Source organism: Berghia stephanieae, chromosome 5 (assembly GCF_034508935.2).
Source record: "Berghia stephanieae isolate SIO BIC M18660-M18661 chromosome 5, UCSD_Bste_1.3, whole genome shotgun sequence".
Classification (NCBI taxonomy): Eukaryota; Metazoa; Mollusca; class Gastropoda; order Nudibranchia; family Aeolidiidae; genus Berghia; species Berghia stephanieae.
The window spans coordinates 8674600-8699318 of record NC_088364.1 but is presented as its reverse complement, the minus strand read 5'-3'; the positions used below and the strand labels follow the sequence as shown (position 1 = coordinate 8699318).

The 24719-nt window shown below is 37.8% G+C and overlaps 2 long non-coding RNA genes across 3 annotated transcripts in view; one reads left to right on the top strand and one right to left on the bottom strand.

Moving 5' to 3' along the window:
* Positions 1-298, top strand: part of LOC144972376 (uncharacterized) — a 16077-nt gene extending 15779 nt beyond the window's left edge. For both annotated transcript variants that reach the window (XR_013645355.1, XR_013645354.1), the window contains one exon: positions 73-298. This is a non-coding gene — a long non-coding RNA (uncharacterized LOC144972376). The remainder of the gene's footprint in view (positions 1-72) is intronic.
* A 4723-nt stretch (positions 299-5021) lies between these two features.
* Positions 5022-15420, bottom strand: LOC144972375 (uncharacterized). The gene is made up of 4 exons (XR_013645353.1): positions 15138-15420; positions 9822-10097; positions 7098-7234; positions 5022-6342 (listed from the first exon to the last, which is right to left on the bottom strand). It is a non-coding gene; the product is annotated as an uncharacterized LOC144972375 (long non-coding RNA).
* Positions 15421-24719: the final 9299 nt, after the last annotated feature.

The window sequence follows — 24719 nt, the reverse complement described above, 5'->3', positions numbered from 1 at the left end:
AAATTTTAATGTCTTTTTCCAAGCCTGCGGCTGTATTTCAACTCTAGTTTCTTTTTCTTTCCTCTATCATAGAATGTCAGGCTATCAGAGAGGATGTAGGAGAACCCGTCATCTCCGTGCCCAGAAGACTGATACGACCCAACCTTCCATCCAGGGAAAAGAACAAACCGTTACATCCCAACAACCCCGGTCAGCGTTGAATACTGTTTTCAATAGTCTGATGTCACGTCCACCCAGCAACGGGCAGATTGGTTCTAAACAAAGAAAATCGGTACTTTTTATTCTCCACGCTGGCTAGAACTTTTTCACATGTCATGTGATCAAATGGATAAAATTCAAGACATGATCAAATTTATAATGTTTTTCTACTCTGGATACAGTTTTATGCTCGTCGGAGAAATATTTCATAAGGGCGTCCGCCATTTTCCGATAGGTTAGAACCAGTTACTAAGTTACCGTGCGTCATTACGAGTGAAGTGACGTCACGACTGTTGAACCCTATTCTCAAGAGGACCACAAACTGACGTGTGTGGAGAAGATTAACGAATATGATTGACCACCAGATCTGCAAGACAATGGGGAGGGGGCATCACTTTTTCAAGGCGAGAAATGTCATGTACGGAAGCATGGATTGACAGAAACGACCGCGCAAAGAGTTGGCAAATTATAAGAAGGGGCTGATGAAAGAAAAGAGGCTGACAGAGATTGAAATGCGTTGCGCCTTGAAAGAGAATCTCACGTTTCGAACGTGATTATGGTATAGATTGTATGCCCCTGGGTGGGGCCTTTCAACCTCCCATAGTGAGCAGGCTGGGTAGCTTCCCGACCTCCCATGGTGGACAGGCTGGGTGGGGCCTTTCGACCTCCCATAGTGAGCAGGCTGGGTAGCTTCCCGACCTCCCATGGTGGACAGACTGGTTGGGGCCTTTCGACCTCCCATGGCGGGCAGGCTGGGTGGGGGCCTTTCGACCTCCCATAGTGAGCAGGCTGGGTAGCTTCCCGACCTCCCATGGTGGACAGACTTGGTGGGGCCTTTCGACCTCCCATGGCGGGCAGGCTGGGTGGGTTCCCAACCGCCCATAGTGGGCAAGAGGGTTACTGAACTGTTGTTGTGTCTTCTATCCCCCTATATTTCTTTCTCCAGGGTGCTTTCTGTCTTTGTTTTGAAATGAGATTACGTGGTTTTGACATGGCCGATGCCTGGGTCCTTGGTTGAGTGGGATATTATCAAATGTAGAGTATTAGTGGATTAAGTTTTGGAAGCTGATATATTTTTCATTGTATCTTTCTTATGTATAGTGTTATATATTTATTGTTTTTGTTTGTTTTGAATTTCGTCTCGTGAACATTTGAGTATATTACTCTTCGTGGGGCCCTGTGCTTGTGTTCAGATGGGACTTTTTGATACACGAGACCAAAGCCTTCTATCTCTTATCCTTGTGGTGGGTGAAATTCTCTTCACGGCGGATGGGTTGGGGTCTTTGACCTCCCATGGTGGGCAGGAGGTCACGCTATGATTTCTTTCCCCTTATTTCTGTTTTCCGATTTGCTTTCTGTCTTTGTCTCGGAATGGGATTAGGTTACTTGGTTTTGTTCTAGCCCTGATCGGAGTCCTTGACTGGGAGGGAAACAGTCAAGTGTATAGTTATGGTATATGATGTTTTTTTTTTCCCCTTGTAAATCATCTCTCTGCTATGAACCTTGTCCTACTTTCTGGGTGGGGTTCCTGACCTCCCATAGTGGGCAGGGGGGTACATACTGTGTCTTCTATCTGTTTTCCAACATGCTTTCTGTCTTTGTCTTGGAATGAGATTACTTGGTTCTGTCCTGGCCCTGGCCAGATACCTTGGCTGGGAGGGAAACAGTCAAATGTATAGTTAGTTTTGGGAGATGATATTTTTTTCCTTGTAAATCATCTCTCTGTTATGCACTCTATTCTGTTTTAATATGTATTATGATGATTTGTAAACATTTGAGTGTGTTCCTCTTAGTGGGGACTTGTGCTTGTGTCTGGATGAGACTTTTAGGTGATCTCAATTTAAGTAGCCTACACTGATAGTGTGCTCTTGGAATCTACATCTGTTCCCTTTTGAACCAATTTCCCTTTTTACTACCCCATTTTACTGGCGCTGATATGACCTTAATGTGTTGCAAGCGCCGTAAAACCCTAAAAAAACAATTGTAAATCATCTCTCTGCTATGAACCCTTGTCCTACTTTTACTCCTTTACTATCCCATTTTCTTCCCTTTATACCAGTACTGAAATGACCTCTCTCTACAAGATCTACTTTCACCTCGGACACAATATTCTCGATAAATCCGTCTTGTCTCCCAAACTGGGAAAGGGGGTTCACTGATTAAAAGAATCCCACGTTATATTCCTATTGGTGGGATCCATTTTCTTTCTTTACTGCTTCTTGGGGGGAAAAGTCCAAACCGACATACTGTATTTTTATGGAGAATAAATAAACAATTCAACTGATCTATGGTTTTCATCGAATTCTTTATTGTCTTGGAAACAAAATCGACTGCTGATTTTGGATTTTCATGTTGTCCTTTAATTATACATATAAAATTAAAAAAGCACAATTAAAAAAAAAAAGGTGAGGAACGAGAAAAATGCAAGGAAATGAGGCTCTCGTTTACAGCAGTTACTGCACTGTTGTTGCCAATATGTTTGTTTGAATACAACCCCCCCCCCCCCTCTCATATAGCTCCGTGTGGATTCGCTCCTCGTGCAATGGGTTCAGCATTGATCTATCTACTAAGCAATTTGCCATGTCCATTTCTAAATAGTGCTGGTGGAATCTACTTTAGTCAATGCCACTGCTGCTGGGTGGACAGCAGGGGTCAGAAAAAAACTTACACAGGGTCGATCCAGGTCGAATGGGACATGGATCGATTCCTACCCTGACCCCTGCTGTCCACCCAGCAGTGATGGCATTGACTAAAGTAGATTCCACCAGCACTATTTAGAAATGGACATGGCAAATTGCTTGGAAGTCAATGCCAAACCCATTGCATGAGGAGCGAATCCACCCCCCCCCCCCCCCCCCCTCTCTCTCCACCCCTAATAGGGGAAACAAAACAATACGTTTGTTGGAATTCACCCCCTTCATACCCCATATAGCTCGGTTGGTAGAGCACTGCTTGTCAATGCCACCGCTGCTGGGTGGACAGCAGGGGTCAGATAAAAACAAACTCACACAGGGTCAATCCAGGTCGCCTTGCATGGTAAGAAATGAGACATGGATAGATCCTATGTGAGTTTGTTTTTGTTTCTCTCTGACCCCTCTCGTCCACCCAGCATTATGAGTTTGTTTTTGTTTCTCTCTGACCCCTCTCGTCCACCCAGCATTATGAGTTTGTTTCTCTCTGACCACTCTCGTCCACCCAGCAGCGATGGCGTTGACTAAAGTAGATTTCACCAGTACTATATTTAGAAATGGACACGGCAATTGTTTGGTAGATCAATTCCAAACCCGTTGCATGCCAGAGAATCCACCTTCCCACCACCACCACCCCTCAACCCCAATAGGGAAACAAAATGCCACAGTAAATAGAAAGAAAATTGATGTAGCCAAAGATTCTAGATTTATAAATAAAAGCGCTAAAGATAAAGCAAGACAAAGGGGATTGGTTCAGAAAAGGATCATGTGTGGATTCCAGAACAGACCGTCTGTGTACTTAGTGGAATTGGGATTCTGCGCTCTGAGACTTTTAGGTGATCTCAAACTAAGTACATGATGGTATGGAATGAACTAAAATATTTACAAAATACAAATGCTATCGATCTGACTCTGACTGCTTCCCCATTAGCCAAGAACTCGGCTTGTACCAGGACAGAACCAAATAATATCATCCCAAGATAAATTCAGAAACAACTTGGAAAAGGAAATATAAGGGGATAGAAGACAGAAACAGTGACCTATCTGCCCACTATGGGAGGACATCAGAACCCACCAAGACACAAGCACAGGATTCCACCAGGTGGTGTACATACTCTCAAATAATTACAAAGCATGCATTCAAAACAACTTGTGACGGTTTCCCTCCCAGTCAAGGACTCTGGTTAGGAAGAGAGTAAGTTGGAAAACAGATATATAGGGAGAAAGTTTACACTGCAAGCGACCTTCCTACCCAGTTTGGGAGACAGACATTATATAGTGAAAAAGTAAGGCATGAAGAGGGGGTGGGCAAGTTCATAAAAGTAGATCCTGTACTCTGTCTTTCTATGGTCATTCTATGTCTGGCTCAGATGACAGTTCAGGGAACTTTGCCAAGGGAGACACTCTGATGATTTGTGATGCTATTACTATTAGTACAGTAATAGAACGCAGTCGTAAGGACGAACGAGAGAGAGAGAGAGAGAGAGAGAGAGAGAGAGAGAGGGCATAGCAACACATTATCACCCACAAAAAAAGCACATATTTTTTTTTTTTTAAAGACAGAAAAAAGACTGACGAACAAGAAAAGTATGCAAGGAAATGAGGCTCTAGTTCCAGCAGTTTGACTGCACTGTTGTTGCCAATAGGCATGTTAAGGGGAGGACAGAATCTCTAGTCGAATGACCCCAGCCAAATCCCCACAGACAAGAGAATAAAGCGACATGGGAGGACTCTGGCAAAAAAGAGAGAGAGAGAGAGAGAGAGAGAGAGAGAGAGAGAGAGAGAGAGAGAGAGAGAGAGAGAGAGAGAGAGAATTAGCAGTATAAAAACAACTCAACACACACCCAAAGGTGCATACCTGCCTGCTTGCAAATGTCAAAATCAGTAAATGTCACAAAATTCATCAGTAACAAATGGTAAAATTCCAAGACTAAACTAAAAAACCTAACTAATAACAACATCCTGATACCTAAAATGCAACTTTAATACGTAAATGCTAGATAGCTTTTAGACACAGTAAGAATTGGCAACTGGATTAGAATAGACTTCTCTGACCAACAGTAAGAGTTGGCAACTGGATTAGAATAGACTTCTTGACACTATAGAATTGCAACGATAGATACTTCTTGACCAACAGTAAGAGTTGGCAACTGGATTAGAATAGACTTCTCTGACCAACAGTAAGAGTTGGCAAATATATCAAATTAGCCAGAGCTGCATACTTGAAATTTCAAAAATTCGTCGTTTCCAAGGGAAAATAAAGAAAAAGTCACTTTAAATAGCTTTAGAAATAAATAATTTGGCCTCAGCATGATCCAAAAATGCTCCAAAGTCCTGAAAATGGGTTATAAGGAACTAAACTCTATTTTTCAACAAGACTTATTGAATCAAAGAAACGAATATTGTTCTGTAGCTGGAGCCAAAAATTCGTATTTCTAAGAATTTTTCGTAGTACTAGGCAAGTCTCACTTAGCTGTAATGGACATGGAACTGGGCTGTAGCCCTTAGAATTTTACAGGATTTTTTTTTCTCTTTCTCAAAACTGCAGTAACTTATGAAAAAAAAAGCTTTCTTTTCTCTGACACTGGGACCCAATTGCTGTGAAATCAAAATCCGTAATACTCTGTCCATTTTCATAAGTTCGTAATTGTCACCAAATTTCTGTACCAATTACGGACATCCGTAAAAGTAGCCACGTATGCACACGTCAACATGACAAAACCAAGTTATCTAAACTTGGCTTAGTTGTTTGGTTTAAAAAAAAAAAATTAAATAAAATTCCCTTTATTCATCCAATAGGGGAAATTTGTCTCTAGGGTCTATTCCAAGGGAAGACTGGTATAACCCAGGCATCAGCCACAGTGCAACACTGCAAATCGAGCTAGAGTGAGGTAACTTGCTCAAGACAACAGAGCACAGCGGCAGGTGATCAAACTCAGTACCTTTCGGGTACAAAGCAAAGACTGTACTGCTGCTGAGCCACGCTACCCCTTGGGTTTTATAGTGCTTCCCAGCACCAGTAAAAAGGAAGATTTTAGAGGATGGTTATAGCTGTGAAGTTAAAATCAACAAAAAAAAAAAAAAAAAAAAGAAAGAAAGAAAGAAAGAAAAAAAAAAAGGCATCTAATAATTCAAATGGGTAACAGAAGATTTCACGAGCAATCCACCAATGTGCCAATTTTGACATTATCTGAAAGTCTCATCTAGGCACATGAAGAGGATCCCTCTATTTGAGTGTATTCTTCATAGACTCTATGAAGGATACACTCAAATGTTTACAAAGTACAATATACAATATTCAAACCTAACAACTCCTATAATCGTGCATAACAGAGAGATGATTTAAGACTGGAGTTCAAATCTGTCTTTGGATGTTGAGGTCTCAAATGCTCGATACTTTTCCACACTCAATCTATGAGTTTTCCCACTTCCCCTGTGTCAAATTATCTTTGCTCTGAAAGGGACAAAAAAGAAGGAAAAGGAAAAAAGTAAGCAGTGTAGATATTCAGTCTAAAATCTGCATTTTTATATTAAAAAAAAAACGAATTCCGGTCAAAAAATTTGTAACAACCCAAAATAGCTTTTAATTATCAATTGTTAACAGTAATTTAAACATTTAAAATGATGTAGTGTGTTCAATAACCTATCTTTGACTAACAATAACAACCTTTTCACTGTTTTTCCTTTAAAATTTAGGCGGAAGTGCGGCTATCTGGTCTAGTGGTATGACACTCGCTTTCAGAAGGTCCTGGGTTCGAGCCTCACTCGGCGCATAGTTGAGTCCTTTACTCACATTCTCTCATCGTACCTAGGTGTAAAATGAGTACATGGTCGTAAACAGTGTTGTCTCTGTCCGAAAAAAAAATTTGTAATATTGCCTAAACGGCATTAGGTCCTGTCCAACATGTTAAATGTTGCTGTTGGCCAGGGACCCCTTGCAAAGCGCTTTGAGCACGTTTAGTGGATATTGCGCTATATAAAAAGCTCAATTTTTCAATTATTCTTTTTTGAAGTCCAAATCAAGAAGGGAAAAAAATCCCAATCTCTGCCATCGTTCTGGGTTTTAAGTACCAATGTATTTATATCTTTATTGTTTATTGTTATTGGCTAAAGAAGGGTTTTGAGACAGAAACGTTCAATGTTTGGGAAGTAGTTCTTTACTAAAGCTATTATATATATATTTGTCTATTACTTAAAATGTCAACTAACCAATCTGAAGAAGAGGTAGAAGCCGATGTGCTCCCATTCCTCATCATTGAAGCCAGCCAGGGAAAAGCCGTTTCCTGCCTAAAACACCGTGGATTTAAGGAATTGTCGCTTTCATCTTTATTTCCCTTACTTTAAATCTGATGACAAGATGAAAAATAAAAAAGGATGTATATATTATAAGATAAAGACATGCGATTTATCTCAGCCAGAGGCTGTGGACTGTAAAAAGTATAACAGACAGGAATCTATCAACTTTGAAAACGATAAAAGAACAAGAATCATTTTAGGCAAGGGCATAGTCATCAGTCAGTCCTGACATTAATCCAATTGTGTAGACATGGAGAAAGAAATTCGTCATCTTGGTCCTTATCAAAATAAGGATGATTTATACCAGCTTCTTCAAGGTATCTGTGATGACTCACTGTAGAGTAAATTGAACGATTCACTTTGTCCATGCAACTACTTACTTACAAAAGCCCTTGGGCTTCTCAAGAAGTATAGGCCGTTAACTGACTTCCTCCATCTCAATCTACTCGGGATTTATCGGGACTTATGGGTAATGGATCTCAGAAATAAATCCATAGAATTTTTGTCTACCTATGGATATTATTATTCAATTATTTATATCTTATTTTATTCAGGAAGAATTAAATTGCCCTATCGTTTGATGTGTATCTTCTTGTATATTTGGCAAATCCAATTTTTTTGTTCCACTAAGGCTCCAGATCCCCCAAACCAATCACCACCAAATCTTGCATGGCGTTTACAATTGACCTGAAGATGGCTTTTGTGTACCTATGAGTTTGATTAAACGTTGCAGTGATTTTTAAAAAAATTCCATTGTTTCGTCAATATTTCATCGAAAACAGATGCCATCAATTTTTAGCATGTTGGTTATGGATAAAACTTCCGGTCAACGACTATGATAAATAGATACCCAGTAGTGGCTCTTCTCATTATTTTTAATATAAATTTTTAAAATCTATATAAATTTCAGTTTATAGTGACAGTTTTAACTATTTTACAGTGGTGAAATTATTCATATAAAGCGCGGCTCTGGCTGTGGAACCGCTCCTTGTTTATATATACATCATATTTCCATTATCTTTTTATATTGTTGTGTAACTTGTAACCCATCTGTGCAGAAAATTTCCTTTTTGGGATGCAATAAAGTATTATTATTATTATTATTACTATTATTATAAATCATTTTCTGTTTTCAAAGTTGGGAAATAATTCTACATCACATAAGTGAAATAATTAATATTTTGACTAGATAATTTGCAAACTTTTTGATGATTACTGTATCCGATAACAAACAATAACAATATGCCAGCCAGTCACTAAATGTCGGGTTCTCTAACAAACGGTAGCAACCAATGGTGTCTCATGTCACACATCCAAAGCTGCCTCCACCCCTCTTTGTACACAATAAATATGATACAAGATCGAACATTTTATTTATTTCATTAAAATAATTTTTATGTAGCTATCGTTTCCTTTAAAAATATATATATTTACATGCAAGTGTCAATACCATTTCAATTTTATGCATTATTTTGAAGACAACAAACTTTTCTTTCCTCACACGGGACAGCTAGCTCGGTACCCTTTAATTGGAATGGTGAGTCGGTAACAGGAGTGTGTAAATATTTACAGATTGTCCAGCACAAAGAAACAGTGTTTTATCTTCTCTTTTTACAAATGAATATTGAATGCCTGTTTTGATCACAATAAAATTTTGTATTAATTGCGATGAAACCGATTATATCTTATTTGGTGATTAATTATCTTTATCTTAGTTGAAGTTGAAAGAAAAAAATGAATTCGATTTCATGCACTGTACACATCTTGATATGTTAACGTCAAGATTTTAAAAAACCCAAACCAATTCATCCTGATTAATGGCTGCATGGAAAAAATGCAAAGCAGCCATCTTTCATCACACCGACATATTTTCCCCTCTCTTTCTTTATTTCTTCCTTTTTATATCTTTCTATCTCTTTCTTCTGCTCCCTCCCTTCGAAATAAATCTCCAAAATTTAAAAAAGCTGAATCAGTTACTAGGCAATTTGGAGGTGACAAGCTGGGATCACTGTATTTTTAGAGGCCCTGTCTCTCCTCCATGTGCTCACACACTAGGTAACTCTTTCGAACTCCAAATGATTCTTTCTTTCATTCATTCACATGCATTCACACACGCACAGACACAAACAAACATACTCACACACATTTAGACACAAGTGTGCAACCAAACAGTACACTCGCCCACATCCAACACATTCATACCCCCCTCTCCTCCATCTCACCCTCTCTCTTTCTCTTTATCTATCTATCTATATATACATTTAACGTCTCGTTTAAAAATAAATAATTGAACTGAATTCAGGCCGAAGCTTTATCTCTTATGCTCTAATCTCATCCTAGAAAAATCAAAACTCAAATATTGGCGGCCATTTTAAGCCAGTTATCAAATCCAAATGGTGGTCACTGCCAAAAATGCAACAGTTTCAGGTCACAAAATCCATTAGTTGATAAAGGCAAAGAGGAGTGCACTCTACATCTTTTAAACTAACATAACTCTTCTAATTATTTACTGATTTTCACAAATTTGGTATCAACAGAAAAGCGCTTTATAATGATATAGGTTTCAAGGTATCAAATCAATTTGAATGGTGTTACCAAAGTATGAATTCAATAATTTTAAAGCTTAAAGTCATTAACCTGTAGAAGGGCCAGCACACTCCACCACATTCATGAGTTGAGTAACAACAGCTCCCTTTATTTTGTCATAAAACCCGACGACCAGAGGGTAGATTTGTAACGAGCTGTCATCATAACTTCCGTCTGTAGAAAGGCTGAAGGGCTGCGTTCTTTGTTTACTGACCAGATCAGTGGAGTACAAGTCTGTCAAAAACTCTGTCACAGCAGCCGACTTGGGATGTGCACATGCATGCATCTGCTCCGACAATCTTCGATTCCGGGAACATCTTTTTTTTTCTGTCAAATTTATAAGAAATAGGACAAATTTTTAAAAATTAATTTAAAGATACATTTTTGAGCAGATCTTAAAAAAACATGTGAGAAAATCTTTATTTTATATGAATCAAAAGATCTACAAAGTTTGGAATGACTGAAAATATAGCTTATTGGAAAATGTCTCTTTGAAAATAGGCAAAAATTCCAAGATGGCAAATGTTTATATGCGTTTCCAGGGCAACCACTGTTTATTTTCTTAAAATAGAAAGACTACCCCGTTATATTCAGAAGTGTTGTAGAACCCTACAGTCACAATTAGAGATTTTAGGTTTCACTGCCGACCTTCCCCTAAACAACAATATGCAGGAAAACTATTATCGTGAAAAAAAGTCAGTGTCACTGTTAAGAGCTGCACGAAACACACACCATAAATCACCCGTCGTAGCACTCCTATGAACAACAAAATCAGGTGACCCATCATTCCTTTCATCTTCTGGCACGGCAGTTTTTTTGCAAAACAAAATCCAAAATATTGTAAGCAAAAAACAACAAAATTTGCTAAAATTTTGCAAAAAAAAAATTGCGATTAATTGTCGTAAATACTGACAATAACTTCATGAAAGAGAAAAGCGTTGTGGGCCTGTGTAATAATTAGAGAGAGATTAACTAAAAAATTATCATAACAAAAAGCCAATAAAATTTTTAAAAATCCTCCCAACAAAGCTGTTGCAGGCATGCCTACCCTCAATTCAAATTTCAGGGACATTCTATGGATAAAACCTCACATTCCAGGAGAAGAACAATACCGCTGGTGTCCATGTCACATCGTCCCGCGTTTAATTCCCACTTGTGTCCACTTCCCACAGTCCAGGGTTCTCCTCCTATAGCTTCAGGTCATTGGAGCTCCTCATTGGAGTCCATATCCAGTGGTTCCACAATCACTCATCAGTTGTGTCCACCTCCCATAGTCCAGGGTTCTCCTCCCATAGCTTCAGGTCATTGGAGCTCCCATTGGAGTCCATATCCCGTGGTTCCACAATCACTCATCAGTTGTGTCCACCTCCCATAGTCCAGGGTTCTCCTCCCATAGCTTCAGGTCATTGGAGCTCCCCATTGGAGTCCATATCCCGTGGATCAGTCATCAGTGGTGTCCGCATCTCATTGCCTAGGGTTCATTTCCCACTGGTGTTCACCTCCCATAATCTCGGGTTCATTCCCTACTATTGTGCAACACCCATAATTCCAGGTTCACTCCCCACTGGAGTCCATATCCTGTGGTTTCGTGATCACTCCCCGGTGATGACACCTCCCATAGTCCCAGGTTCATTCTCCACTGGTGTCCTTATCCCAAAGTTACAAGTTTATTCTTCTCAGATGTCCATATCTCACAGTCCTGGATTTACTCTCCTCTGGCCCAAATGGTATATTACTGTAGGACCAAAAGGAATGCATTCAGTTTTTGTCAGTGAAATGCATCAAAATTCAAAGCTAATCATATTAGCTGTTCCTCGGGATAAAATTAACTAATCTGAATAATTACGTAAAATAGTGTGTAATATTGAAAATCCAGAATGTATGCTTCATCGTTGTGAAAAATGTCCTGGAACAGACAATCTGAAAGCATTTCTTAATAATCTCTTTTCTCAAAATGATCTTGATCTCAGTGATATGCTTACATTCAAACAGTGGTGCATACTGACAGAGCTACTTTATTTTAATACTGGAAGATACTGTTGAAAATATTACTGAAAAAATCTGCAAGACAATTCATGACCTTAGACCACATTGTTTTATTGCACTGTCTCAAGCTGCATGTCTAAACCATGTGAAAGACAACCTGAGTGATAATACCGTAGCCATAGTTCTATTAGGTTTTGCTGAAAGTTATTCTTTTATCATTCAAGATACTGTCCAGGGGCGTCATTGGGACAATACACAATTGACACCTCATCCTTTTGTTGTATTACTGGGTGAATGGAAAATTAAATCATATTAGTATTTTTATCGCTAGTGACTATTTATACATGACATTGTACCAGTGCACACAATTATGAGACAGATGGTGGGACATTTGGAGTCATCTCTCCCTAGCATAAAAATAAAGTGATTTACTTCAGTGATGGAGGAGCATCACAATATATAAACTATAAAAATTTTCAAAATAATGTCATCATCATGAAGATTTTGGATTGCATGCGGAATGTCACTTTTTTGCAACAATCCATGGGAAAATCGCCTTGTGATAGAATTAGGAGAACTGTGAGACAGTTAGCACTTTGAACAAGTCGTCTACAAGCTCTATATGACAATCAGATCTTATGCCCAAAACAACTTTGTGAATGGTGCTCTAGCGACATACATGGCATAAGATTTGCATATGAGACATCTAAAGACGTGGAAGCTAATTCTATAACCCCACTCCATGTTTTGAATTAGCACAGAGAATTGCTGGAACACAGAGTCACCAGTGTTGTTTTAGACCAATATCTATTTAAAAACTATCTTTTGGTAGAATTTTGGTGGATCATGACACTAGCAATTCATTTCTTGATATGAGTTTGAGTAAGGATGTCAACCAAATTTCTTTTCGAGTAGGCATGTATGCTACAGCGATTTATGATCAGGAATGAAAGTGGAATATAGTAACTGTAGTTGACCTCTCTGAGAAAAATTCTGATGTTGTAATCAAATTAATGCATCTTGACAGTCACAACATCTATATTGGCCACAAAATGAAAGAAATGCTTTCCTTTCAGATTGTCTGTTGCACATTTTTCACAACGACAAAGCATACATTCTGGATTTTAAATATTACACACTGTTTTATTTAGTTATTCAGATTAGTGAATTTATCCCTAAGTACAGCTATATATGATTAATTTTGAATTTTGATGTATTTCCCAAACACAAACTGAATGCGTTCCTTATGGTCCCAAAGTAATGCACCATCGGGTCACAGAATTTTGATAAACCAACATCATATTGAGGGTAGGTACTTTTTAAAAACTTCAGCATGCAGTTCATTCAAATTAACAAGTATCACACGCTTTTGCACTTTAGTTTTTTCTCCATCAATTGTGACTGAAACACAGTCTTTCTTTCCAGGACACAGCCGCAAATATTCATTGTTGTTATAAAAATTCAATTACCTTTCCTTTAATCTCATCTGTTATTCTTTTACCTCTTCGGCAAAAAGTCCTTTCTCCTTCTTTAACTTTCTCACTTTTTTACAAGCTATTTTTAATGGTAGAATATTCCAGAACACAAAGTGATCAAAAATAAATAAGCTGAAAGCATTGAATTTATTAGCTTTTAAGAGTTTGTTAGAAGCCAAACATTTTAAGCTATGTTTGTTATCTGTGTAGCGTAATATAAGTTGATTTTGGGGGTTTAAATAATTTATTGAGTTATGCCCCTGTGTAATTTAAAGTTGAGATACTTAGGTTCTTTGCATGTGATTTTTACCATGAAGCACCCCAAAATACAAGGAAAGCTTCCATGTGCTTATAGAAATAGTGTATCTATCTGCACAATATATCAAATTTTGAAAAAAATCCCAGCCGACATCTTTGACCGTTTTGAGCCTTGAAGTTGACAAAAATTTGCGATTTTGGTGCACGTCGCATTACGCTATGCGTTATTGTCCAAAAAATTATAGTACCAGACCATTAATTTTGCTATATTATGTTGGTCCATATGTTATTTATTGAGATACAAATGATCAATGACCAAAAATGAAAGATTAAAGTCATGAAAAAAAATATTGAAAAAATTCATTTTTTTTTACGAACAGCATGGGGAGCCATATTCAAGGGCAGACAACTCCAAAAGTTGATAAATATTTTCACTTGCCTTTAAATAATTGTAATCTATGCTAAAAGTTGTACAGGATTACCAAATCTGAGAGAGTTAACTTGATTGATAATTGATAAAAAAAAGTTATAGCCTCTCATAAATGGACCCACAAGCAAATTTGATTTTGACACGTTTTGAGACAAAATTTCAAAAAATTGTAAAAATTTCAAATATCCATATTCTGAACTGAAAATTTGGTTTTCTTTATGTCTCATAAGTATCTTCAATTGAGCCAAGTTTGAGGAAAATCAAAAGGGGTGTGGTTCCCACCTTTGGTTCACTTGACGTGGAATGGCCCTATATCTATGTACAAAAAATTAATAATTATTAATTTTTATTTTTGAAAAAATATCAAACTACCAACTTAACCCTCTCCTTACCCAGTCATTTTCAGGATTTTCCCCAAAACTTCATACCCAACTAACACAAAAATGATTTTTTATCACTCAAACACAATAGCAGTAAATTCTTGCGATACATAATTTCTTTAGCAAAACATGCTCTACAACACACACTATTCATTTTCTTTAAATTTTATGATGTACAAAAGAAATCTGAATAAGAATACAGCTGGTTGTATCGTAACAAATGTGACGATTTTCCTATAGTTGGTAAGGAAAATTTTCAATCCATGAAATAATTTGAAATGTACATTATATTTTAAGCATCAAATGACACAAGAATTTCCATAGATTTGTGTGAATTTGAAGTTTAAATATGGTAAAAATGATAGAGCGAATGCTAAATTTTATTTGAGGGGAATAATCCTCAATATCTCAAAAATGAGAACAATGGAGTTTTGGAAAACCACTCTTCAAATAATTCTAACTTTGTTTCACTTCTGATTAAAAATAATTTCTTTGAAAAAAATATGACCCGTTCGTTGTGATTGTCTCGATTTGCGTGTGGAGGGGCCAAGTGCACATATTTACAGGTCTGATGACCAGACCTAATAATGGGATTGTTTTAACATTGTTGTAATGGAGAATATTTTGAATTGATGATATAATAATAATATAATAATAATAATAATAATAATAATAATAATAATAATAATAATAAAATAATGGTCTAATAATTTAATAATAATAATGTTTTGGCCACTAGGCTCGTAAATAAATCAAGAATAAAAATAATGACGAAAAAAGTAAATTAGTAAAGTGAAGGGAAAAAATACAAAAACAAATAAAAACAAACGAGTTTCACCTGTGCCTCGGTGGACTCCAGGAAGGCCTTCCGTAAGCTCCTCGCTCTTTCTTTTCTAAGGGTTAACAACGGAAATTCTCTCCAATCCAGTAGTGAACTGTGACGTGGCCCGATCGTTGAAGCATCCTGTGCTGGGTATGAGAAACGTATAATTTATTTTATACATATTTCTTGTAAATGTCGACAGAAATGTCAATAATTTGTTTTAAATTTTAAATACCAGAAAGGGGATTTTACATTTTGCAATGAATTTCAAAAGTTCCTTCACCCGACGAGTTCATGTTCGCCGCCATTACATAATTCAAATGATTGAGGTGCATGACAGTTCAATCGCTTTCTACACGATAATCCCAAAACTCCAAGCACGGTTTTCTCGAACTCCTCGGGACATGCATGCAAAAAACGTTCGAGGAAACCATACATATGCCATAACGTTTGATGGAGAGGTGGGGGGGGGGGGGGGGGGGGGGGGGGGCAGTGTGGATCAGCGGTATGGTCTTTGCTCCGTGCCCGAAAGATACCTCGTTCGAATATCCACCGCGTTATTCGTTATTTATTGTCCGTCAGCAAGCCACATCTCCCTAGCTCAACTTGCGGCGCTATGTTGCGGCTGACACCGGAGTTATTCCAGTCTTCCTTTTGAATAAGCCATAAGACAAATTTTCGCAAGGGTATGAATAAAGGGAACTTTATTAGTATAAACTTTATTGATATGTTACAAGTGTCTGTGTGTGTGTGTGTTTGTGATGTTGTGTATTGGGGTCCTCTGCTTTTCGTAATTTTCATCAATGATCTACCAGATACCGCAGACTCTTATGTATATATGTTTGCAGATGATACAAAAATATTCAACATCATACAAACAGCGGATCATATGCACACATTGCAAGAGGATCTAGGCAAACTCGCATTATGGAGTGATAGGTGGTTGCTAAGATTTCATCCTGTTAAGTGCAAACATATGCACATTGGAAACCTGAATCCAGATGAAAGCTTCATATATAATCTAATGGGAAAATGAACTTGAGTTGGTGGATGGAGAAAAAGATATTGGAGTTATCATCGATAATGATCTAAGCTTTGAGAAGCACGTCAACGAGAAAGTGAAAAAGGCAACTGCAATGTTTGCAACAATTCGCCGAATATTTCAATACCTAAATGAAGATACTTTAATTCCACTATACAAAGCACTAGTGCGAACACACTTGGAATATGCCAGCTTAGTCCGGACACCATTCAAAAGTAAACATCGAGCTTATAGAAGGCGTCCAAAGAAGAGCTACCAAGCAACTCCCGAGTATGAAAGGGATGACATACGAAGAGAGATTAAGAAAACTGAAATTACCAACACTAAGTTATAGAAGAATAAGAGGTGACATGATTGAAGTGTACAAAATGTTAAATGGAAAATATGACAAAAAAGCTGGTAATCTACTTAAACTAGATGTGCGCAAGCATAGTTTCGGTGTTAGAGTGGTTCAAGTGTGGAACAGTCTACCAGAGAAAGTTGTCAGTGCTGATTCACTTAACTCATTCAAGAACAGACTGGATAGCTATTGGAAAACCCAAGAAATCTTCTATGATTACAAGGCTAGCATCACATTCTGTCTTCACGGTAATCTACAACCGGAAGAAACAAAGATGACACCTCTCTAAGTATCTCTAAGTAAGTAAGAGCATCCAGTAATCACACACAATCTTAGAAATGGATTAAAATATGACAAATATAAATATGAACATCTATGTAGGGAGTTTCCGTGGATTCACTATGATCGATGCGTTTCACAGATAATTAAATCCACTAGAAGGCCATGCAAGATTGTTGATACAGAAAGGACGCCTAAAAGGTGACAAGAGCTGTTTGAAATGGAATAATAGCAATTTCAAACAGCTCTAGTCGCCTTTAATGCGTCCTTTTCCTACCAACAATCTCACACAATATCCGTCACTGCCTATATCCAGGTACTCATTCACATTTGAGTCGAGTAGAGTAGCGTGTGTTAAGTGCTTTACAAAACGCCGGGACCAGAATTTTCACTGTCATCATCCATCCAGTCACTGAGCACATTTGACATTTGTGACAAGACGAGATATCGTACCGCTGAGTCACCGAGCCACACAAGGATAAAAAGCCATGCAAGAAGGGACAATCGATTTAGACTCGGTCCCTTTCATGTCATCATCATCATCATATATTATATTATACAGGGTGTTTTTTATTACTACCCAATAAGAAATTGAAATATCTTAAAATGATAGAAACATCTAGTTTTATTGCATAGTTAACCATCACTAATCAAGCTTGTTGTGGTGAAAATGTTAGGAAGATGCTAGACGTCTTTAAGCCGTTAGTATAGATAGAATGAAGTTGACGTCACTCGGGTCTCTGTTATTGTTTTTTTTTTTTTTTTTGCCATCCAAGTTTATGAGTAATTCTCACTTATCTCTATTTTCCACACTATCAAAGTTCATGGTTACACAGAGTTTTGTGTGTTGGTCCGTTATACTTCCGGATGGCAATGTTTTGAGCTTCTTAACCAAGCGCATACTATCTATAGAGTCACGCTCTGTGTAAAAAGGGATAATTTATTGACAAAGCGACTTTTTGACGCAAAAATTGAAAGAAAAAAAAGATGCGTCCAATGGAATCAAGATGGTATAGTATAGATAGTATGCGCTTGGCTAAGAAGCTCACAACATTGCCATCCGGAAGTATAACGGACCAACACACAAAACTGTGTGTATCCATGAACGTTTATAGTCGGGTTAATATAGTTCAGTGAGCATTACTCATAAACGCGGATAACAAAAAACAATAACAAAGACATGAGTGACGTCATCTTCGAACTGTCTATAGAGGGAGAAAGAGATAGTTTAGTCAGAATGTTGACCAATGAAGAATCCACCAAGAAGGTATAGTATAGAGAGATAAAGAGATCGTTTAGTCAGAATGTTGACCCATGGGTCATGAAGAATCCACCAAGAAGGTATAGTATAGAGAGATAAAGAGATGGTTTAGTCAGAATGTTGACCCATGAAGAATCCACCAAGAAGGTATAGTATAGAGAGATAAAGAGATCGTTTAGTCAGAATGTTGACCCATGAAGAATCCACAAAGAAGGTATAGTATAGAGAGATAAAGAGATCGTTTAGTCAGAATGTTGACCCATTAAGAATCCACCAAGAAGGTATATCATAGAGAGGTAAAGAGATAGTTTAGTCAGAATGTTGACCCATGAAGAATCCACCAAGAAGGTATAGTATAGAGAGATAAAGAGATCGTTTAGTAAGAATGTTGACCCATGAAGAATCCACCAAGAAGGTATAGTATAGAGAGATAAAGAGATCGTTTAGTCAGAATGTTGACCCATGAAGAATCCACCAAGAAGGTATATCATAGAGAGATAAAGAGATAGTTTAGTCAGAATGTTGACCCATGAAGAATCCACCAAGAAGGTATAGTATAGAGAGATAAAGAGATCGTTTAGTCAGAATGTTGACCCATGAAAAATCCACCAAGAAGGGGTGAGGCTATATCTAGTTGCGCTTTTAACACCTTTAGTGGGTCATTTTAATGAAAGAGAAAAGGGTACACATAACACAAAAGGACGATTCTAAATATGACTGCAGTGTTGGTTCACATGCACTTAAGAATAAATCCTAAATATGTTCCAGCAGTAGTCTACCCAATGTATGACCAGTAAGTATCAAACTCACACAGACAATGACACATGATATCTCACCAAAAGGGAGATACGTGCTAGATGGGTATTCCTACAATGACACATGATATCTCACCAAAAGGGAGATACGTGCTAGATTGGTATTCCTACAATAGCATAGGATATCTCACCAAAAGGGAGATACGTGCTAGATGGGTATTCCTACAATGACACAGGATATCTCACCAAAAGGCTGTTATCTGCATTTTTTGCCAAATTGGGACCTAAAATTTGCCAAATTTTGCCAAAAAAAACCCCCAAAATTTGCCAAGAAATTTGCCAAAAAGACCAAAATTTGCCTAAACATTTGCCGAGGAGAACTTAGCGTTTCAGTTAAAATTAACACGCGATACAAAAAAATATATATATAAAAGACAATTTATTATATTTAAGAAGGCTACATTATGAATAGCGTTGTTACAAAGATTTTAAAGGATCATTATCCGTAGAGAGTAGCTTCCCTTGGTTTGGGCCCAGGCAAAGCTGCAACATTTCTCATGTTCCGCACTGTTTTTTTCGTTATTTTGTTTTCGCTTCTTTTTTTTCCCAACATTTGCCACGCGATTTGCCAATTTTCCCAAAATTTGCCACGATTTGCCAATTTTGGGAAATTTGCGGCCGCAAAAAATGCAGGTGACAGGAAAGGGAGATACGTGCTAGATGGGTATTCCTACAATGACACAGGATATCTCACCAAAAGGGAGATACGTGCTAGATGGGTATTCCTACAATGACATAGGATATCTCACCAAAAGAGAGATACGTGCTAGATGGGTATTCCTACAATTACACAGGATATCTCACCAAAAGGGAGATACGTGCTAGATGGGTATTCCTACAATGACATAGGATATCTCACCAAAAGAGAGATACGTGCTAGATGGGTATTCCTACAATAACACAGGATATCTCACCAAAAGGGAGATACGTGCTAGATGGGTATTCCTACAATGACAAAGGATATTCTCACCAAAATGGAGATACGTGCTAGATGGGTATTCCTACAATGACACAGGATATCTCACCAAAAGGAGATACGTGCTAGATGGGTATTCCTACAATGCCACAGGATATCTCACCAAACGGAGATACGTGCTAGATGGGTATTCCTACAATGACACAGGATATCTCATCAAAAGGGAGATACGTGCTAGATGGGTATTCCCACAATGACACAGGATATCTCACCAAAAGGGAGATACGTGCTAGATGGGTATTCCTACAATGACATAGGATATCTCACCAAAAGGGAGATACGTGCTAGATGGGTATTCCTACAATGACACAGGATATCTCACCAAAATGGAGATACATGCTAGATGGGTATTCCTACAATTACACAGGATATCTCACCAAAAGGGAGATACGTGCTAGATGGGTATTCCTACAATGACAAAGGATATCTCACCAAAAGGGAGATACGTGGTAGATGGGTATTCCTACGACATAGGATATCTCACCAAAATGGAGATACGTGCTAGATGGGTATTCCTACAATGACACAGGATATCTCACCAAAGTGGAGATACGTGCTAGATGGGTATTCCTACAGTACAATGACACATGATATCTCACCAAAGGGAGATACGTGCTAGATAGGTATTCCTACAATAACACAGGATATCTCACAAAAAGGGAGATACGTGCTAGATGGGTATTCCTACAGTACAAGGACACATGATATCTCACCAAAAGGGAGATACGTGCTAGATGGGTATTCCTACAATGACACGGGATATCTCACCAAAAGGGAGATGCGTGCTAGATGGGTATTCCTACAATAACACAGGATATCTCACCAAAAGGGAGATACGTGCTAGATGGGTATTCCTACAGTACAATGACACATGATATCTCACCAAAAGGGAGATACGTGCTAGATGGGTATTCCTACAATGACACAGGATATCTCACCAAAATGGAGATACGTGCTAGATGGGTATTCCTACAATGACACAGGATATCTCACCAAAAGGGAGATACGTGCTAGATGGGTATTCCTACAATGACACAGGATATCTCACCAAAAGGGAGATACGTGCTAGATGGGTATTCCTACAATAACACAGGATATCTCACCAAAAGGGAGATACGTGCTAGATGGGTATTCCTACAATAACACAGGATATCTCACCAAAAGGGAGATACGTGCTAGATGGGTATTCCTACGACATAGGATATCTCACCAAAATGGAGATACGTGCTAGATGGGTATTCCTACAATGACACAGAATAGCTCACCAAAATGGAGATACGTGCTAGATGGGTATTCCTACAATAACACAGGATATCTCACCAAAATGGAGATACGTGCTAGATGGGTATTCCTACAATGACACAGGATATCTCACCAAAAGGGAGATACGTGCTAGATGGGTATTCCTACAATAACACAGGATATCTCACCAAAAGGGAGATACGTGCTAGATGGGTATTCCTACAATAACACAGGATATCTCACCAAAAGGGAGATACGTGCTAGATGGGTATTCCTACGACATAGGATATCTCACCAAAATGGAGATACGTGCTAGATGGGTATTCCTACAATGACACAGGATATCTCACCAAAATGGAGATACGTGCTAGATGGGTATTTTACAATAACACAGGATATCTCACCAAAATGGAGATATGTGCTAGATGGGTATTCCTACTCATTTGATACGACTCTCAGAGACAGGGAACGACTTACAAAAAAAAAAAAAAGAAAATCATCGCTTCTCACAGACAGATCTCCCTGCCACTATATGATTCCAGGCAGGGAAAGTCAAATGGTCTCAATCCATGGAAAGAATAAATGATCAAAGGAGGATGTTTGATCGTTTTTTAAATGTTTTACGTCGCTCGACATACACTGAGGTCATAACAGTGCCAGCAAAAATGAAGGAAATGGGTGAGTAAAAAGCTCTAGAATTACAATTAAAGCACCCAGGAAAATGTAAGACAAAAGGGAATTGGTTCAAATAGGAAACAGATGTAGATTCAAAGAGCATACTATCAAAGTACTTAGTATTGAGATCACCAAAGTCTCATCCAGACAGAAGCATAGGACCCCACTAAGAGGAATACACTCAAATGTTTACAAATCATATATTATCATATGTAAACAAAACATAATACAGTCCATAACTGTGAGATGATTTAAAAGACAAAAAATATAATCCCCCAAAACTAGTCATTTGACTGTTTCCCTCTCAGTCTCAGCTAGGGGTATTCGGCCATGGCCAGGACAAAACCAAGTACGCAATCTCATCCAAAGACAGAAAACATTTTTGAAAACAGATGCAGGGGGAAAGAAGACACAGTACGTGCCTCCCTGCCCATATTTTTTTTTTTTTTTGTTTGTTGCTTTAGGTCTCTTCCAACACAATTGAGGTTATATGAGAGACCGCTGAAACAAAAAAACAAGCAATCTAACAAAATAGTACAAATGTAAATCAAAATCATAACCTAAAGATATCATAAGATAAATTATAAATAACCAAGAACAAACAGGCAGAAGATTTACAGAAAAAAAAATATCCCCTGTCAAAAATACAATCACAAACCAAAGAAGCAGGATAGGCTAGTAAAGAGAAGAAGAAACGACATCACTATCGGATCGTACACCCATGCGAACATCATAGGTATATGATTCAAGGGTGATGCTCCCATCCAACCACCCACCCTACCCACTATGAGCTATACCCAGAAAAGTATGATGGAGTAAACAGCAAAGTAAAGGGCCAATAAAGTTCAACAACCAACCCAAGACGGCCAACTTTCCCCTACTCTAAGGGGAATTCCACCCACAGAACTCCAGGACAAGGACAAAAATCTCATTGGAGTTAACTCATGGGAGTTAAATTATCCCCTAATAGAGGATATTACTGCTATGTTTCTGGAATAAAATTACAAATGGTGTTCATGAATTCGAGAACAGGACATAAAAATGCTACACGTGACATAAAATAAAAACAATAATGAAGGAAAAGATTGAACAAATGGGTTATATATGTAGTTTGATTTCATTCCAATATTTATTAAACGATCTTATTTCAACAGGGAAGACAAAACGTAATGAAAAGTGCATGATAATAATAATAATAATAATATATAATAATAATAATAATAATAATAATAATAATAAAATAGTAAAAATAATGATAATAATAATAATAATGTTGAGCCGGTAACTGAAATGCAGGTTTATCCCAATGATATAATGTCTGTGTCGAGTTACATAATCGGCATGATTGCCACATATTATGAAATAACGATTTGTGTTAGCCACTATTGTTACCCTCTGTTTTGTTTTTTTGTTTGTTTTGCTTTAGGTCTCTTCCAACACAATTGAGGTTATATGAGAGACCGCTGAAACAAAAAAACAAGCAATCCAACAAAAATAGTACAAATGTAAATCAAAATCATAACCTAAAGATATCATAAGCTAAATTATAAATAACCAAGAACAAACAGGCAGAAGATTTACAGAAAAAAAATATCCCCTGTCAAAAATACAATCACAAACCAAAGAAGCAGGATAGGCTAGTAAAGAGAAGAAGAAACGACATCACTATCGGATCGTACACCCATGCGAACATCATAGGTATATGATTCAAGGGTGATGCTCCCATCCAACCACCCGCACCCTCTGTTTTTGAATGAACATATCTTGTTTGATATTTTGTTTAACTGAAACTAAATGTATTAGCAATTCAAAGCTTCGCTTTTAACTTGAATAAATTACGAAAATGTCCCTTTCTGATATATTTATTTTCCTATGCTATATTGGAAACAAATTTGTCTCATAATGTGTCACTTGGTTTTAAACCTTTAATTTGATATCTTTTCGAATAATACTGTGAATAACTGAGGTAATCTATTCAATCTGGTAATGAACACATCGCTCACTGTTTCTAGAAAATCTTTCTTTGTTTTTAAGGTGTTTTACGGCGCTTGCAACACATTTAGGTTATATCAGCGCCAGTAAAAAGGAAGAAAATGGGACAGTAAAAAGTTCTAGAATTACAATTAAAGCATCCAAGAAAAAGTAAGACATAAGGGGAACTGGGAACAAATAGGGATCAGATGTAGATTCCAAGAGCATACCATCAATGTTCTTAGTTTGAGATCACCAATAAGTCTCATCCGGACACAAGCACGGCCCCCACTAAGAGGAACACACTCAAATGCTTACATTATAAATTAGAACAAATATAATAATACATAACAGAGAGATGATTTACAAGGAAAAAAATATCATCTCCTAAAACAATAACTATGCATTCGACTGTTTCCCTCCGAGCCAGGACCCGACCAGGGCCAGGACAAAACCAAGCAATCTCATTCCAAGACAAAGACAGAATGCAAGTTGGAAAACAGATATAGGGGGATAGAAGACACAATAAGTACCTCCCTGCCCACTATGGGAGGTAGGAACCCCACCAGTTACGGTGCTTGCATCACATTTAGGTTATATCAGCGCCAGTAAAAAGGAAGAAAATGGGATAGAAAAAAAGTTCTAGAATTACAATCAAATCACAAAAGAAAAGGTGAGACAAAGGGGAATTGGTTCAAATAGGGAACAGATGTAGATTCCAAGAGCACACCGTCAAAGTACTTAGTTTGAGATCACCTAAAAGTCTCATCCAGACACAAGCACAGGTCCCAACTAAGAGAATACACTCAAATGTTTACCAATCATATAATATAATATGTAAACTAAACATAATACAATGCATAACAGAGAGATGATTTACAAGGAAAAAATATCATCTCCCAAAACTATAACTTTACAGTCGACTGTTTCCCTCCCAGCCAAGGAACTCCGACCAGGGCCAGGACAAAACCAAGTAATCTCATTCCAAGACAACGA